The sequence below is a fragment of the Neofelis nebulosa genome, chromosome 9 (assembly GCF_028018385.1).
Source record: "Neofelis nebulosa isolate mNeoNeb1 chromosome 9, mNeoNeb1.pri, whole genome shotgun sequence".
In the NCBI taxonomy this organism is placed as follows: Eukaryota; Metazoa; Chordata; class Mammalia; order Carnivora; family Felidae; genus Neofelis; species Neofelis nebulosa.
This window is the reverse complement of record NC_080790.1, coordinates 75641870-75657947: the sequence shown is the minus strand read 5'-3', so window position 1 is coordinate 75657947 and position 16078 is coordinate 75641870. Positions and strand designations below refer to the sequence as shown.

Here is a 16078-nt window from a genome sequence, read left to right as displayed (position 1 = left end):
CACTTTCAACAATGGCCAAATTATGGAAAGAGCCTAAATGTCCATCAACTGATGAATGGATACAGAAGTTGTGGTTTATATACACAATGGAATACTACTTGGCAATGAGAAAGAATGAAATATGGCCTTCTGTAGCAACGTGGATGGAACTGGAGAGTGTTATGCTAAGTGAAATAAGTCATACACAGAAAGACAGATACCATATGTTTTCACTCTTATATGGATCCTGAGAAACTTAACAAAAGACCATGGGGGAGGGGAAGGGAAAAACAAAAAACAAAAAACAAAAAACAGGGAGGGAGCCAAACCATAAAAGACTCTTAAAAACTGAGAATAAACTGAGGGTTGATGGGGGGTGGGTGATGGGCATTGAGGAGGGCACTTGTTGGAATGAGCACTGGGTGTTGTATGGAAACCAATTTGACAATAAATTTCATATTTAAAAAATAAAAAAATTTTCAAAAAGTATTTGGTGCCAAATTAGGGACTTAAAGATGAAAATTTCAAGGAATATTATCAAGAGAAATTCAACTTAATAACAAATGTGGTTTTTTTTCTCATTTTCACTGAAAATTGAAAGTAGCTGTTTTTTTCTGACTCTTTAAAACTTCATTGTCACACACACACACATACACGAATGTAAGGAAGAAATTAAAACCAACTGGAACCGACTGCAATTCCCATTCCATGCCCATCCAAGGTAATCACAATTGTAAATTCCAGTGCTTATTTCTATATTCTTAGTATAGATACTGGTATTCACAAATAGTATGCAGTATTACTTTTCATATTTAAAATTTTTATACCAATCCTATAATAATGTACATACTTACGAAGTTTATCCATATTAATACCAATAGCTCTAATTGGGTCATCTCCACTCCTGTATAATATTCCACTGTCTCAGTATAGTCTAGTTTATTTTCCTGTTATCCAGTTGTTGGACATACTGTTTCCAAATTTTCACTGCTATAAATAGTATTTCATTAAATTTCTTATACATGTCTTCCTGTGCACATTTCAGAAAATTCTCAAGGCTACGTATATCTAGCAACAGAATTGTTGACCTGAAAAGAATCCCCATCACCAGCTTTATTAATATCCAATTGCTCTCCAAAGAGGTTGTACCAGTTTATACTCCTACAAGTTATATACAAATTTCCCAATACTCCACATAGTTGCTAACATCCAAACTGTCAGACTAAGTTTCGACAACCTGACAGGTTTCCTATACTGGCTTTAGTTTGCATTTCCCCAATTACTAGTGAAAGTGATCATTTAAAAAATATTTGTGTGTGTGCGCGTGTGTGTCTGCTTTTGGCAACTGCCTGTTCATATGCCTTGCCTATTTTTCTGATGAACTGTTGTCTTTTTTCCTCTTGATTTGTAGATCTTTATATATATTCTGGGTCCTTTACAGATTATATGTGTTGCAAATAACATTCTCCCTGTCTGTGGATTTTCTATATACTGTGTTATGATCCAGAGATGTTTTAGATTCCAATGCAGTAAAATGTATTAATCTTTTCCTTTACTGTAGTACTTTTAATGTCATGTGTAATTTTTTTCAATCATCCTAAACAATTACTAGTTTTAAACACCGTGAAAACAGCTTAATGTTTTAGAAATCCTACCACTTTGTGCTGATGTATGAAAACTAAAAGGTGAACTTGAGTAGAAACTGAAATTGATCTCGTTTCATTGTCCAAGGTCAATGATATACAAAGAGTAAGCAAACAAAAGATAAAGGAAATTAGATATTTCATTGTTAATAATTTAAGGCATTATTGATAACAGTTTCTTCAAATCATACTAACATTTCACATTTCATTTAAAGATAAGTATGGTGTTATACTAGGGTGTGTGTACATATACAAGACTTATTACATTGTCGGGAATTTCTAAGAATCTGAGAAAACTGAAGCTAATACTTCAATGAAAAGATGCATAATTCATCCTGAAGTGAAAAAAATACCCAAAAAAAGACATTTTAAAACTAAGTTTAAGGAATAATTACCAAATTGTAATACATGAGTTTATTCATACTCCCAAAGTCAATTACTTGTTTTTGTTCAGTTACACAAATAGTTCAGTTATGGTCACAAATGAATGAAATATCTAAAGTGCAAGGCTAAGTTTGATTTTCATTTACAATACCAGATAAAACAGATTTAGATAACAGGCCATTAGCTGGGACTTACAGTTAAGGGACAAGATTGTAAAAACATTTTGGCAAGGAACTCATCTACGTAAGTGATGCTTGATTTTTAGCACAAATTTCCTCCATGTTTTACTTCTGTACTTTATCTATTTCAAAATACTGCTTTAGTGTAGGGAGCGAAAATCCAGGTAAAAGTCATCTAAGTGAACATCCACTCTACTCTTTCCTATATCCCACTCTACAATAACAAATAATTAAGGGATTAATATGTTTAAAAGGATTTGGGCAAACAATATGATATTACCTTTTACAGGTATTTTGCAGGCATAATATTATTACCTTTTACAGATCTAAACTAAAACATTTCATAATCCATGTTACCTATAAAACAGTTTTAACAGAGTAATATCACTACTGAAGAGTTGTTTTTTTGTTTTTACCTAGAACTGATCCCACAGTGAGGCAGTAGGGAAATAAAATACAAATTCCCACCTTTGAAGTTCTACCATGAAAAATTTCAGCTGGGAAGATGATTTTCCTTTTACGGTGACTTCTCCATTATCCATAATATTAAGGAATAAAAATGGCCTGGATATAGAAAATCCACTAAGGGTTCCAAAAACTCATTTTGGAACACCACTTCATTCTCTAAAATCATCAAATGATCTAACAGAGAGGCACGAAAGGAGGAAGAGGGCTGTTTTGTCTTTCCTACTTTACTGTACATGTTCATTAACAAATTGAGGTGTTAATGAGCAAAAAAGTATCTAAAACACGGTCCAGAGAAGAAATAAAGAACAAGTAAATCCAACTTACTTAAGCTGTGCTCTCAGGATATGAAAAGGCCAAGCTAAATCACACTCTCTATGTCCCACAGAACTCAACAGAGCCAACCCTGCATCATCCTGCTCTCACCCTAGAGTGTTTGCTTGGGAGTAACACCAAGCCACTTTCCAGCAAAGTCTTTAGGGGTCAGTTAGGGATATGTTGTCATTCAACCACACTGGCGGCCTCTCTCTCCAGAAATTATGACAGGCATGTGTTTTTAAAATCAGGTCTCCCTATTTTCTAAGACAAGGATTGGAATGCTGCCTTTAACATTTTTAGCTGTTATTAAACCAAAAGCATTTTAGTTTCTATTGAAATAATAATATAGCTTCTATTATTTCATCTAAGTATTTAACATTCTTTCTTTGAATAGCTTTCATTTTTAAAATCAACAATGTTTGTCTAGCTACTTATATTTTAAATCAGAATAAATTCAGTATTAAATTTATACTCAAAGCATCTAGAGGTCCCAACTGAAAAGAAATTCAGTCCCACTCTGGTTATATTGGAAGTCTATTGTGTCAAGGCTTAAAAATTAAGTGGACCATTGGTTGGGATATGGATATGGATATATATTTTACAACAATTTCTTCCTAATACATATTCCGTATAGAAAGTGTGAATGAAAGTAAAACAGAAAATAAAACCTCCTAATCACACCAACAAAAATATAAATTTCAGTCACCAACCAGTTTTTTTTTTCTTCAGTGTAAATGCATATCTATGTATTCCAAACAGAAATTGGCTTTATTCTGTATCAATTTTATTGCAATTTTAAAATATTATGTCAAGAACAACTTCTCATGTCATTAAATCCTCCTTGAAAGCCTGTATTAATGGTTGTACAATATTTCAATTGGTGGATATATTATTCTATTGTAGTTGCTTCCAATAATTTTGCTATAATAGCAAACGTGTATAAATCTTATCAGCAAGTTTTTTTAATGTTTATTTATTTATTTTGAGAGAGAGAGAGCACAAGCAGGGGAAGGGCAGAGAGAGAGGGAGAGAATCCCAAGCAGGCTCTACGATGCCAGCACAGAGCCCAATGTGGGGCTCAAACTCACGAACTGTGAGATCATAACCTGAGCTGAAGTCAAAGGTCAGATGCTTAACTGACTGAGCCACCCAGGAGCCTCTGCAGTTCTTTTTTTTTTTAATGTTTATTTATTTTTGAGAGCGTGCATGCACACGCTAACCAGAAGGGGAGAGGCAGAGAGAGGGAGCAAGAGAATCCCAAGCAGGCTCCATGATGTATGTGCAGAGCCTGACATGGGGCTCAATATCAGGAACCAAAAAATCTTGACCTGAGCTGAAATCAAGAGTTGGAACCCACTAAACCACCCAGGCACCCTTATCAGCAGTTCTTAACATGGCCTTGGAAGAGATCCCTAAAAGGGGAACTACCAGGTCAGTGGGATGCATTCTTTAAAAGTGCATCTTGATAGGTATTACTTGCTAGAAATAACAATTTATACTTCCACCAGCAGTGTATGTGAATGATCATTTCACTGTAGCCTTCTCACCTGCACAGATGTTTATCATTTTATTACAACTTTACTCAATTGTCAGATTGAAATGATATCCTCTTGTTTAATTTGGGCTTCTTTGATTAAGAGAAACATTTTTTTAAGTTTATTTATTTATTTTGAGAGAGAGTGAGTGACCAAGGGAAGGGCAGAGAGAGAGGGAAAGAGAGAATCACAAGCAGCCTCCACGGTATCAGCACAGAGCCTAATGTGAGGCTAGATCCCAAGACCATGAGATTATGACCTGAGTGGTAACCAAGAGTTGGTCGCTTAACAGACTGAGCCACCCAGGTGCCCTGTTAAAGAGAAATTTTTATTTCATCTATGATGAATGGTGTCTAAATGTTCTTTACATATTTTATGTAAAGGTTTTATGTAAAATAATATACAATTGTATGCAAATCAACAAGAACAAAACCTTAATAATAAAATATGTAGTTATCATATGTACATATATATTTGTGGCAAATAATTTCCCTAGTTCATTATCTAGCTTTAAATTTATGTGTTAAATGACCTAGCAAACATACTCCTAGGTATGTATCTAAAAGAAATGAAAACACACATCATAAAAATTTGTACAGAATGTTCATAATAGCATTACTCATAATAGCCAAAAAATGGAAATATCCCAAATTTCTATCACATGATGAATTAATAGACAAAATGTGGTACTATACACATACAATGGAATACCATTTGCCCATAAAAAAGAATGAAGTGGGGCACCTGGCTGGCTCAGCCAGTTAAGCATCCGACTCTGGATTTCGGTTCAGGTCATGATCTCACAGTTTAGGAGTTTAAGCCCCGCATCTGGCTCTGCACTGAGAGTGCAAAGCCTGCTTGAGATTCTCTCTCCCCCTCCCCTCTCTGCCCCTCCCATGCTTGTGCTTGCTCTTTCTCTTTTCCAAAATAAATAAATAAACTTAAAACAAAAAAGAAAAAAATGAAGTAATGACTTGTGCCACAGCATGGATGAACTTGAAAATATTATGCTAAATGAAAGAAGCCAGTCACCAAAAGCCACATACTGTATGATTCTATTTGTATGAAATATCCAAAACAGACATATCTATAAAAACAAAACAGATTAGTAATTGCCTGGGGCAGGGAAGGAGGGGGCAGTGGAGAGTCACTGCTAACGGTCACCAGGCTTCCTTTTAGGGTGATGAAAATGCTCAAAAATTAGATAGCAATAATAGTTTCATAACCCATTGAATATATAGAAATTCACTGACTTGTACATTTTAAATAGATGAATTTATGTATGTATGTATGGTATGTGATCATATCTTAATAAAGCTGCTTTTAAAATTTTATGTGTTAATATACTGTAGTCTATTAAGACTTACCAAAAAAGTATATTTGTCTCTTACTCTAACTCTAGAAGTTTTTAATACTGCATATGTTTTGAAGCTATGTTGTTAGATAACATAGAATGTTCAGGGCAATTACATCTTTTTGGGAAACTGTATCTGTTATTAATATGAAATATCCCTTTTTGACCTCGTTAATGCATTTTCCCTTAAATTCTATTTCATCTGATACTAACAGAACTATGACTTGCTTTTTCATTTGTGTGGAATATTTTTCTCCACATTTCTAATTTCAAGGTTGCTTTTTTCTTTAGAACTATCTCACACAGACATACAGCTAAGAGCTGTGTTTTATTTTTAAAAGTCTGGGATTCTACTACAAGGGGAATTCAACCCATTCACCTTTACCTATTACCTATACTTATTCCTGTCATCACATACTTTATTTATTTACTATACTTCCTTGTTTTCTCTGCCTTCGGTTGGAATGATTAACTTCTAATTTTTTAGTCTCATGATTTACATTAAATGTCCTATTTGCGGTTATTCTTCATACATTTCAGATTATGCTTCTCTAAACAAGCGTAGAGCTAATCTATATCTTAATCGTCTTCCTGAGAAAGAATCCTAATACTTCACTTCTTTTTCTTCTGCCTCCCATTTTAAGCTGACATATTTAAAGATGAACATCATAGATCAGAAACTATGAGGCTCAACATTTTACTGCACATGTGTGTACTGTAAAGCTCTCCACTGTTTCTCTACCTCAATACTGTGTCTTCATGACATGCCTTTCCCTTCTTTGGTCCCTACTCCCCCCTTTTCGGGCTCAGGAGTACTTCCATAAATAATTCTTTCAAAGAAGATCTGTAACAATCCAAAAAGGTAAATCACTGTAGGTCCAAAAATGTTTTTATTTTCTGCTCCCACTGAATTGCTGATTTGTCTGAATATAGAATTATGGGCTCAAATAAAATTTTTCCCACAACTTCAAAACTACTGCATTTTATCTTGTATGACTTGTTTTTCCCTGTAATAGGACTGCTTCTTTTCTTTGGAAGTGAATTGTGTGCTCTCTGGAAGCTTTTAGTCAGTTCCTCCTTTATCACTAGCATTCTGTAATTTCATATGAAGGTGTCTGAGTGTAGGTCTTCAGTTATTCTTTTATTCAGTACTCACTGGGCTTTTTAAAGACTTGTCTGTCATCAGTCTGGAGAAATTTCCTCCTATCATTTCTGTGAGTTTAACTCTCTTCCATTGTCTTTATTTGAATTTTCTGGAAGATGAATGTTGAAGCTTTAAAATGGCCTCAAAACAAAACAAAAATAGAAAAAATAAAAATAAAATGGCCTCTATATATGACTTTTTGTTCATACTGTCCATCTTTCTCAGTTCTTTTTTTATTTATTTATTTATTTATTTATTTATTTATTTATTTATTTTTTAATATATGAAATTTACTGTCAAATTGGTTTCCATACAACGCCCAGTGCTCATCCCAAAAGGTGCCCTCCTCAATACCCATCACCCACCCTGCCCTCCCTCCCACCCCCCATCAACCCTCAGTTTGTTCTCAGTTTTTAACAGTCTCTTATGCTTTGGCTCTCTCCCACACTAACCTCTTTTTTTTTTTTTTTTTTTCCCTTCCCCTCCCCCATGGGTTTCTGTTACGTTTCTCAGGATCCACATAAGAGTGAAACCATATGGTATCTGTCTTTCTCTGTATGGCTTATTTCACTTAGCAACACACTCTCCAGTTCCATCCACGTTGCTACAAAAGGCCATATTTCATTTTTTCTCATTGCCACGTAGTATTCCATTGTGTATATAAACCACAATTTCTTTATCCATTCATCAGTGGATGGACATTTAGGCTCTTTCCATAATTTGGCTATTGTTGAAAGTGCGGCTATAAACATTGGGGTACAAGTGCCCCTATGCATCAGTACTCCTGTATCCCTTGGATAAATTCCTAGCAGTGCTATTGCTGGGTCATAGGGTAGGTCTATTTTTAATTTTCTGAGGAACCTCCACACTGCTTTCCAGAGCGGCTGCACCAATTTGCATTCCCACCAACAGTGCAAGAGGGTTCCCGTCTCTCCACATCCTCTCCAGCATCTATAGTCTCCTGATTTCTTCATTTTGGCCACTCTGACTGGCGTGAGGTGGTATCTGAGTGTGGTTTTGATTTGTATTTCCCTGATGAGGAGCGACGTTGAGCATCTTTTCATGTGCCTGTTGGCCATCCGGATGTCTTCTTTAGGGAAGTGTCTATTCATGTTTTCTGCCCATTTCTTCACTGGGTTATTTGTTTTTCGGGTGTAGAGTTTGATGAGCTCTTTATAGATTTTGGATACTAGCCCTTTGTCCGATGTGTCATTTGCAAATATCTTTTCCCATTCCATTGGTTGCCTTTTAGTTTTGTTGGTTGTTTCCTTTGCTGTGCAGAAGCTTTTTATCTTCATAAGGTCCCAGTAATTCACTTTTGCTTTTAATTCCCTTGCCTTTGGGGATGTGCCGAGTAAGAGATTGCTACGGCTGAGGTCAGAGAGGTCTTTTCCTGCTTTCTCCTCTAAGGTTTTGATGGTTTCCTGTCTCACATTCAGGTCCTTTATCCATTTTGAGTTTATTTTTGTGAATGGTGTGAGAAAGTGGTCTAGTTTCAACCTTCTGCATGTTGCTGTCCAGTTCTCCCAGCACCATTTGTTAAAGAGACTGTCTTTTTTCCATTGGATGTTCTTTCCTGCTTTGTCAAAAATGAGTTGGCCATACGTTTGTGGGTCTAGTTCTGGGGTTTCTATTCGATTCCATTGGTCTATGTGTCTGTTTTTATGCCAATACCATGCTGTCTTGATGATGACAGCTTTGTAGTAGAGGCTAAAGTCTGGGATTGTGATGCCTCCTGCTTTGGTCTTCTTCTTCAAAATTACTTTGGCTATTCGGGGCCTTTTGTGGTTCCATATGAATTTTAGGATTGCTTGTTCTAGTTTCAAGAAGAATGCTGGTGCAATTTTGATTGGGATTGCATTGAATGTGTAGATAGCTTTGGGTAGTATTGACATTTTGACAATATTTATTCTTCCAATCCATGAGCAGGGAATGTCTTTCCATTTCTTTATATCTTCTTCAATTACCTGCATAAGCTTTCTATAGTTTTCAGCATACAGATCTTTTACATCTTTGGTTAGATTTATTCCTAGATATTTTATGCTTCTTGGTGCAATTGTGAATGGGATCAGTTTCTTTATTTGTCTTTCTGTTGCTTCATTTTTAGTGTATAAGAATGCAACTGATTTCTGTACATTGATTTTGTATCCTGCAACTTTGCTGAATTCATGTATCAGTTCTAGCAGACTTTTGGTGGAGTCTATCGGATTTTCCATGTATAATATCATGTCATCTGCAAAAAGCGAAAGCTTGACTTCATCTTTCCCAATTTTGATGCCTTTGATTTCCTTTTGTTGTCTGATTGCTGATGCTAGAACTTCCAGCACTATATTAAACAACAGCGGTGAGAGTGGGCATCCCTGTCGTGTTCCTGATCTCAGGGAAAAAGCTCTCAGTTTTTCCCCATTGAGGATGATGTTAGCTGTGGGCTTTTCATAAATGGCTTTTATGATCTTTAAGTATGTTCCTTCTATCCCGACTTTCTCAAGGGTTTTTATTAAGAAAGGGTGCTGGATTTTGTCAAAGGCCTTTTCTGCATCGATTGACAGGATCATATGGTTCTTCTCTTTTTTTTTTGTTAATGTGATGTATCACGTTGATCGATTTGCGAATGTTGAACCAGCCCTGCATCCCAGGAATGAATCCCACTTGATCATGGTGAATAATTCTTTTTATATGCTGTTGAATTCGATTTGCTAGTATCTTATTGAGAATTTTTGCATCCATATTCATCAGGGATATTGGCCTGTAGTTCTCTTTTTTTACTGGGTCTCTGTCTGGTTTAGGAATCAAAGTAATACTGGCTTCATAGAATGAGTCTGGAAGTTTTCCTTCCCTTTCTATTTCTTGGAATAGCTTGAGAAGGATAGGTATTATCTCTGCTTTAAACGTCTGGTAGAACTCCCCTGGGAAGCCATCTGGTCCTGGACTCTTATTTGTTGGGAGATTTTTGATAACCGATTCAATTTCTTCGCTGGTTATGGGTCTGTTCAAGCTTTCTATTTCCTCCTGATTGAGTTTTGGAAGAGTGTGGGTGTTTAGGAATTTGTCCATTTCTTCCAGGTTGTCCAATTTGTTGGCATATAATTTTTCATAGTATTCCCTGATAATTGTTTGTATCTCTGAGGGATTGGTTGTAATAATTCCGTTTTCATTCATGATTTTATCTATTTGGGTCATCTCCCTTTTCTTTTTGAGAAGCCTGGCTAGAGGTTTGTCAATTTTGTTTATTTTTTCAAAAAACCAACTCTTGGTTTCGTTGATCTGCTCTACAGTTTTTTTAGATTCTATATTGTTTATTTCTGCTCTGATCTTTATGATTTCTCTTCTTCTGCTGGGTTTAGGCTGCCTTTGCTGTTCTGCTTCTATTTCCTTTAGGTGTGCTGTTAGATTTTGTATTTGGGATTTTTCTTGTTTCTTGAGATAGGCCTGGATTGCAATGTATTTTCCTCTCAGGACTGCCTTCGCTGCGTCCCAAAGCGTTTGGATTGTTGTATTTTCATTTTCGTTTGTTTCCATATATTTTTTAATTTCTTCTCTAATTGCCTGGTTGACCCACTCATTCGTTAGTAGGGTGTTCTTTAACCTCCATGCTTTTGGAGGTTTTCCAGACTTTTTCCTGTGGTTGATTTCAAGCTTCATAGCATTGTGGTCTGAAAGTATGCATGGTATAATTTCAATTCTTGTAAACTTATGAAGGGCTGTTTTGTGACCCAGTATATGATCTATCTTGGAGAATGTTCCATGTGCACTCAAGAAGAAAGTATATTCTGTTGCTTTGGGATGCAGAGTTCTAAATATATCTGTCAAGTCCATCTGATCCAATGTATCATTCAGGGCCCTTGTTTCTTTATTGACTGTGTGTCTAGATGATCTATCCATTTCTGTAAGTGGGGTGTTAAAGTCCCCTGCAATGATCACATTCTTATCAATAAGGTTGCTTATGTTTATGAGTAACTGTTTTATATATCTGGGGGCTCCGGTATTTGGCGCATAGACATTTATAATTGTTAGCTCTTCCTGATGGATAGACCCTGTAATTATTATATAATGCCCTTCTTCATCTCTTGTTACAGCCTTTGATTTAAAGTCTAGTTTGTCTGATATAAGTATGGCTACTCCAGCTTTCTTTTGGCTTCCAGTAGCATGATAAATAGTTCTCCATCCCCTCCCTCTCAATCTAAAGGTGTCCTCAGATCTCAAATGAGTCTCTTGTAGACAGCAAATAGATGGGTCTTGTTTTTTTATCCATTCTGATACCCTATGTCTTTTGGTTGGCGCATTTAATCCATTTACATTCAGTGTTATTATAGAAAGATACGGGTTTAGAGTCATTGTGATGTCTGTATGTTTTATGCTTGTAGTGATGTCTCTGGTACTTTGTCTCACAGGATCCCCCTTAGGATCTCTTGTAGGGCTGGTTTCGTGGTGACAAATTCCTTCAGTTTTTGTTTGTTTGGGAAGACCTTTATCTCTCCTTCTATTCTAAATGACAGACTTGCTGGATAAAGGATTCTCGGCTGCATATTTTTTCTGTTTAGCACACTGAAGATATCGTGCCAAGCCTTTCTGGCCTGCCAAGTTTCAAAGGAGAGATCAGTCACGAGTCTAATAGGTCTCCCTTTATATGTGAGGGCACGTTTATCCCTTGCTGCTTTCAGAATTTTCTCTTTATCCTTGTATTTTGCCAGTTTCACTATGATATGTCGTGCAGAAGATCGATTCAAGTTACGTCTGAAGGGAGTTCTCTGTGCCTCTTGGATTTCAATGCCTTTTTCCTTCCCCAGTTCAGGGAAGTTCTCAGCTATAATTTCTTCAAGTACCCCTTCAGCACCTTTCCCTCTCTCTTCCTCCTCTGGATATGCGTATATTATTTCTTTTTAGTGTATCACTTAGTTCTCTAATTTTCCCCTCATACTCCTGGATTTTTTTATCTCTCTTTCTTTCAGCTTCCTCTTTCTCCATAACTTTATCTTCTAGTTCACCTATTCTCTCCTCTGCCTCTTCAATCCAAGCCGTCGTGGTTTCCATTTTGTTTTGCATTTCGTTTAAAGCGCTTTTCAGCTCCTCGTGACTGTTCCTTAGTCCCTTGATCTCTGTAGCAAGAGATTCTCTGCTGTCCTGTATACTGTTTTCAAGCCCAGCGATTAATTTTATGACTATTATTCTAAATTCACTTTCTGTTATATTATTTAAATCCTTTTTGATCAGTTCATTAGCTGTTGTTATTTCCTGGAGATTCTTCTGAGGGGAATTCTTCCGTTTGGTCATTTTGGATAGTCCCTGGAGCGGTGAGGACCTGCAGGGCACTTCCCCCGTGCTGTGGTGTATAACTGGAGTTGGTGGGCGGGGCCGCAGTCCGACCTGATGTCTGCCCCCAGCCCACCGCTGGGGCCACAGTCAGACTGGTGTGTGCCTTCTCTTCCCCTCTCCTAGGGGCGGGATTCACTGTGGGGTGGTGTGGCCCGTCTGGTCTACTTGCACACTGCCAGGCTTGTGGTGCTGGGGATCTGGCGTATTAGCTGGGGTGGGTAGGCAAGGTGCACGGGGGCGGGAGGGGCAGGCTTAGCTCGCTTCTCCTTAGGTGATCCACTTCAGGAGGGGCCCTGTGGCAGCGGGAGGGAGTCAGATCCACTGCCGGAGGTTTGGCTCCGCAGAAGCACAGAGTTGGGTGTTTGCGCGGAGCGAGCAAGTTCCCTGGCAGGAACTGGTTCTCTTTGGGATTTTGGCTGGGGGATGGGCGGGGGAGATGGCGCTGGCGAGCGCCTTTGTTCCCCGCCAAGCTGAGCTCTGCCGTCCGTGGGCTCAGCAGCTCTCCCTCCCTTTGTCCTCCAGCCTTCCCGCTTTCTGAGCAGAGCTGTTAACTTATGACCTCCCAGACGCTAAGTCGCGCTTGCTGTCGGAACACAGTCCGTCCGGCCCCTCCGCTTTTGCCAGCCCGACTCGGGGGCTCTGCTTGGCCGGCGAGTCGCCCCTCCGCCCCGGCTCCCTCCCGCCAGTCCGTGGAGCGCGCACCGCCTCGCCGCCCTTCCTACCCTCTTCCGTGGGCCTCTCGTCTGCGCTTGGCTCCGGAGACTCCGTTCTGCTAATCCTCTGGCGGTTTTCTGGGTTCTTTAGGCAGGTGTAGGTGGAATCTAAGTGATCAGCAGGACGCGCGGTGAGCCCAGCGTCCTCCTACGCCGCCATCTTCCGGAACTTCCATCTTTCTCAGTTCAAGACTGCATTCTGAAGAATCTCTTAGCTCGATCTTTCAATTCATTAATTTCTTTCTAGCTGTGTCCACTTTATTCCATTTGTGTTGTTTTTTTTTTTGTATCTTGACAAGCGTATTTCTTAATGCTAAGGTTGGTTTAATTCATTCTATCCTAGGTTTGTTTTATACATACAATAACCTCTCTTACCTCTCTGAATATTAATTTTAGTTATTTCAAAGTCTATTGCCTATTCATGGTTTGTTATTTTTTGCTTATTACATTTGGTGCTTCTTTTTGCTAAGATAGGTTTCCCTCAAATGTTTAGTGATTCTTAGTAGCAAAGTCATTTCAGAGTCCCCATTTGTCTGTGTGTGCTGTTTTTGTTTACCATCTCACGAACCGCGAGATCAAGCCCCACCGTCAGCGCAGAGCCTGCTTGGGATTCTCTCTCCCCCCCTTTCTCTGTCCCTCCCCTGCTTGCTCTAACTCTTTCTCTCTTTCTTTGATGCCAGTAGCTTATTAGCCTACCTGCGTTATCTAGCATCTGGTGATAACGTAGGGAATGTGAGATATGATGCCTGGTGTCAGGCATATGTCAGGAGTTTGTCTTCCCAGCATGAGGCTCCTTGAGCTTCCTGACAATCAGAGGCTACCTGAGGGATCTCCCAGCCTCTCTGTGGCCTCTGGGTTATACCCAGTGCTTCCGCTTGGATTCATGGTATATGGAGGAAGGGCGTCAGTATGGGACTAGTCACTCTGTATGCATTTCCTTATCTAATACTACAGGCCTCCTCCCCACTACTTGAACATGACTGGTTTGAGAACACTATTGATCTGTATATTTTGAGCTATCGCTCCATCAGGTTTTATTTGTCCATGGATTTACTTCCTCATGCTTAAGAGCTTTCAGGAATTCCTGAAATTCCCATCCACCAACCCTTTCTTCTTTTCCCATGCTATCAATTTATTCATGTAAATACATGTTTATATGGATACCAATAAACATGTTCACCTTCTCTGTCATCTTATGGAAGGTCGAGCTGTGGATATGACAGTGGTAGTGGTAGTGTAGTTAAAGGATATCATAAGATATGACAGTTTACCATCTTGATCACTTTCTCAGTGTCATTATTTGCTGAGAAGCATGTATTCCAATGTTAACATGACCATTCCTCTAAATCTCAGACTTGTATATACAACTTCTATTTGCCATCTCTTGGATTTCTTACAGGCATCTCAAACTTAACGCATCCAAAATTGAATTACTCATCTTATCCCCACCAAATCTGTTCTAGTCAGGCGTCATCCACAAACCAGGACCCTTGGAGCAAATTCTGGACAATTCCCTTTCCTCCAATTATTACCAAGTAGTCCCTGCAAGAGATTTAACTTCTTTCCATGTCTACTGCTATTAACTTTGTCCAAGCCACATCATCTCTCACCTGAGCTATATAAGTCTCCAAACTGGTCTTAACTGCTTCTCCTCTTCCCTTCTAAGGCATTCTCCCCAGATTAGCCAGAGCCAATGTTTAAAAATGCAAATCTGATCATATCATTCCCTTGCATAAAGCTCTACCATTACTTCTCACTGCTATTGGAATGAATTCCAAACTCTTTCATGTTAAATGCTATATATCTGAAGAATCTCGAGGCTAGGTCTCTGCTATTTATTAAAGACTTTTTTGATGCCAATAGCTTATTAGCCTGCCTGGGTTCTATAAGCTTGACTGTTCTTTGTTCTACTACCTTGCTGAGGCATTCCACAACTTCATCTTGAACTAATATAGCCACAATTCCTCTTAACTACAATGCCTATATAATAAAATTGCTTAGTTGTACTCTTTAGATATTAGGCATTTCTATCTATCTAAAGCTAGGTCTGTCCTTTCAGCAACAATCCTTCCCAAATGAACAAGTCAAAGGTCTAGGTGCTTCTTAGTCTAACTTGCTATAAAATGGGAATACTCTGAGGCACCTGGGTGGCTCAGTCAGTTAAGCCTCCAACTCTTGATTTCAACTCAGGTCATGATCTCACAGTTGCTTGGATCAAGTTCTACTGTCAGCAGAGAGCCTGCTTGGAATTCTCTCTCTCCCCCTTTCCCTGCCCCTCCCCTGCTTGCTCCAGCTTACTCGCTCTTTCTCTCTCTCACTCTCATAATAAACAAACGTTAAGAAAAATGGGGGGCACCTGGGTGGCTCAGTCGGTTAAGCATCTGACTCTCGGTTTCAGCTCAGGTCATGATCTCACGGTTTTGTGAGTTCAAGCCCCATATAGGGCTCCAAGCTAACAGTGCAGAGCCTACTTGGGATTCTCTGTCTTCCTCTCTTTCTCTCTCTCTCTCGCTCTCTCTGCCCCTCCCCCACTTATGCTATCTCTGTCTCTCTCAAAATAAGTAAATAAACTTAAGAAAATGTTGAAAGAAAGAAAGAAAGAAAGAAAGAAAGAAAGAAAAGAAAAGAAAAGAAAAGAAAAGAAAAGAAAAGAAAAGAAAAGAAAAATGGGAATACTCCCAGAGGGCACCTAGCTGGCCCAGTCAATAAAATGGGAAAACTCCCAGTTAAGTCTAGTATATTAGTTCAGGCTTTGCCAATGTGTGATTCTGAGTAAAAATCCTAACTACTGCAGGAAGGCACAGCTTCCTTTTCTGTCAAATAATTTCTAAAATCTCTTCCATTTCTAGTGGTCACAGATTCCGTGCTGTAATACATTTCCTTAGAGAAAAGTATAGAACGTATCATTCAGCTCCCATGGCAATTACACAGAAGGTAACATTGATTTCAGGTTTAGAAAAGACTTGCATTGAAGAGAAAAATAATTCAACTCAAGGTTTCTAAAGATAAGCTACCATGGATTCACTCTGCGAAGATTTGGCGTCGGCCTTG

At 38.5% G+C, this 16078-nt stretch overlaps 1 protein-coding gene across 13 annotated transcripts in view; it reads right to left on the bottom strand.

Annotated features, from left to right (window-relative positions):
* SRBD1 (S1 RNA binding domain 1) overlaps positions 1-16078 on the bottom strand; it is a 400072-nt gene that overhangs the window by 268634 nt on the left and 115360 nt on the right. The window lies entirely within an intron of this gene.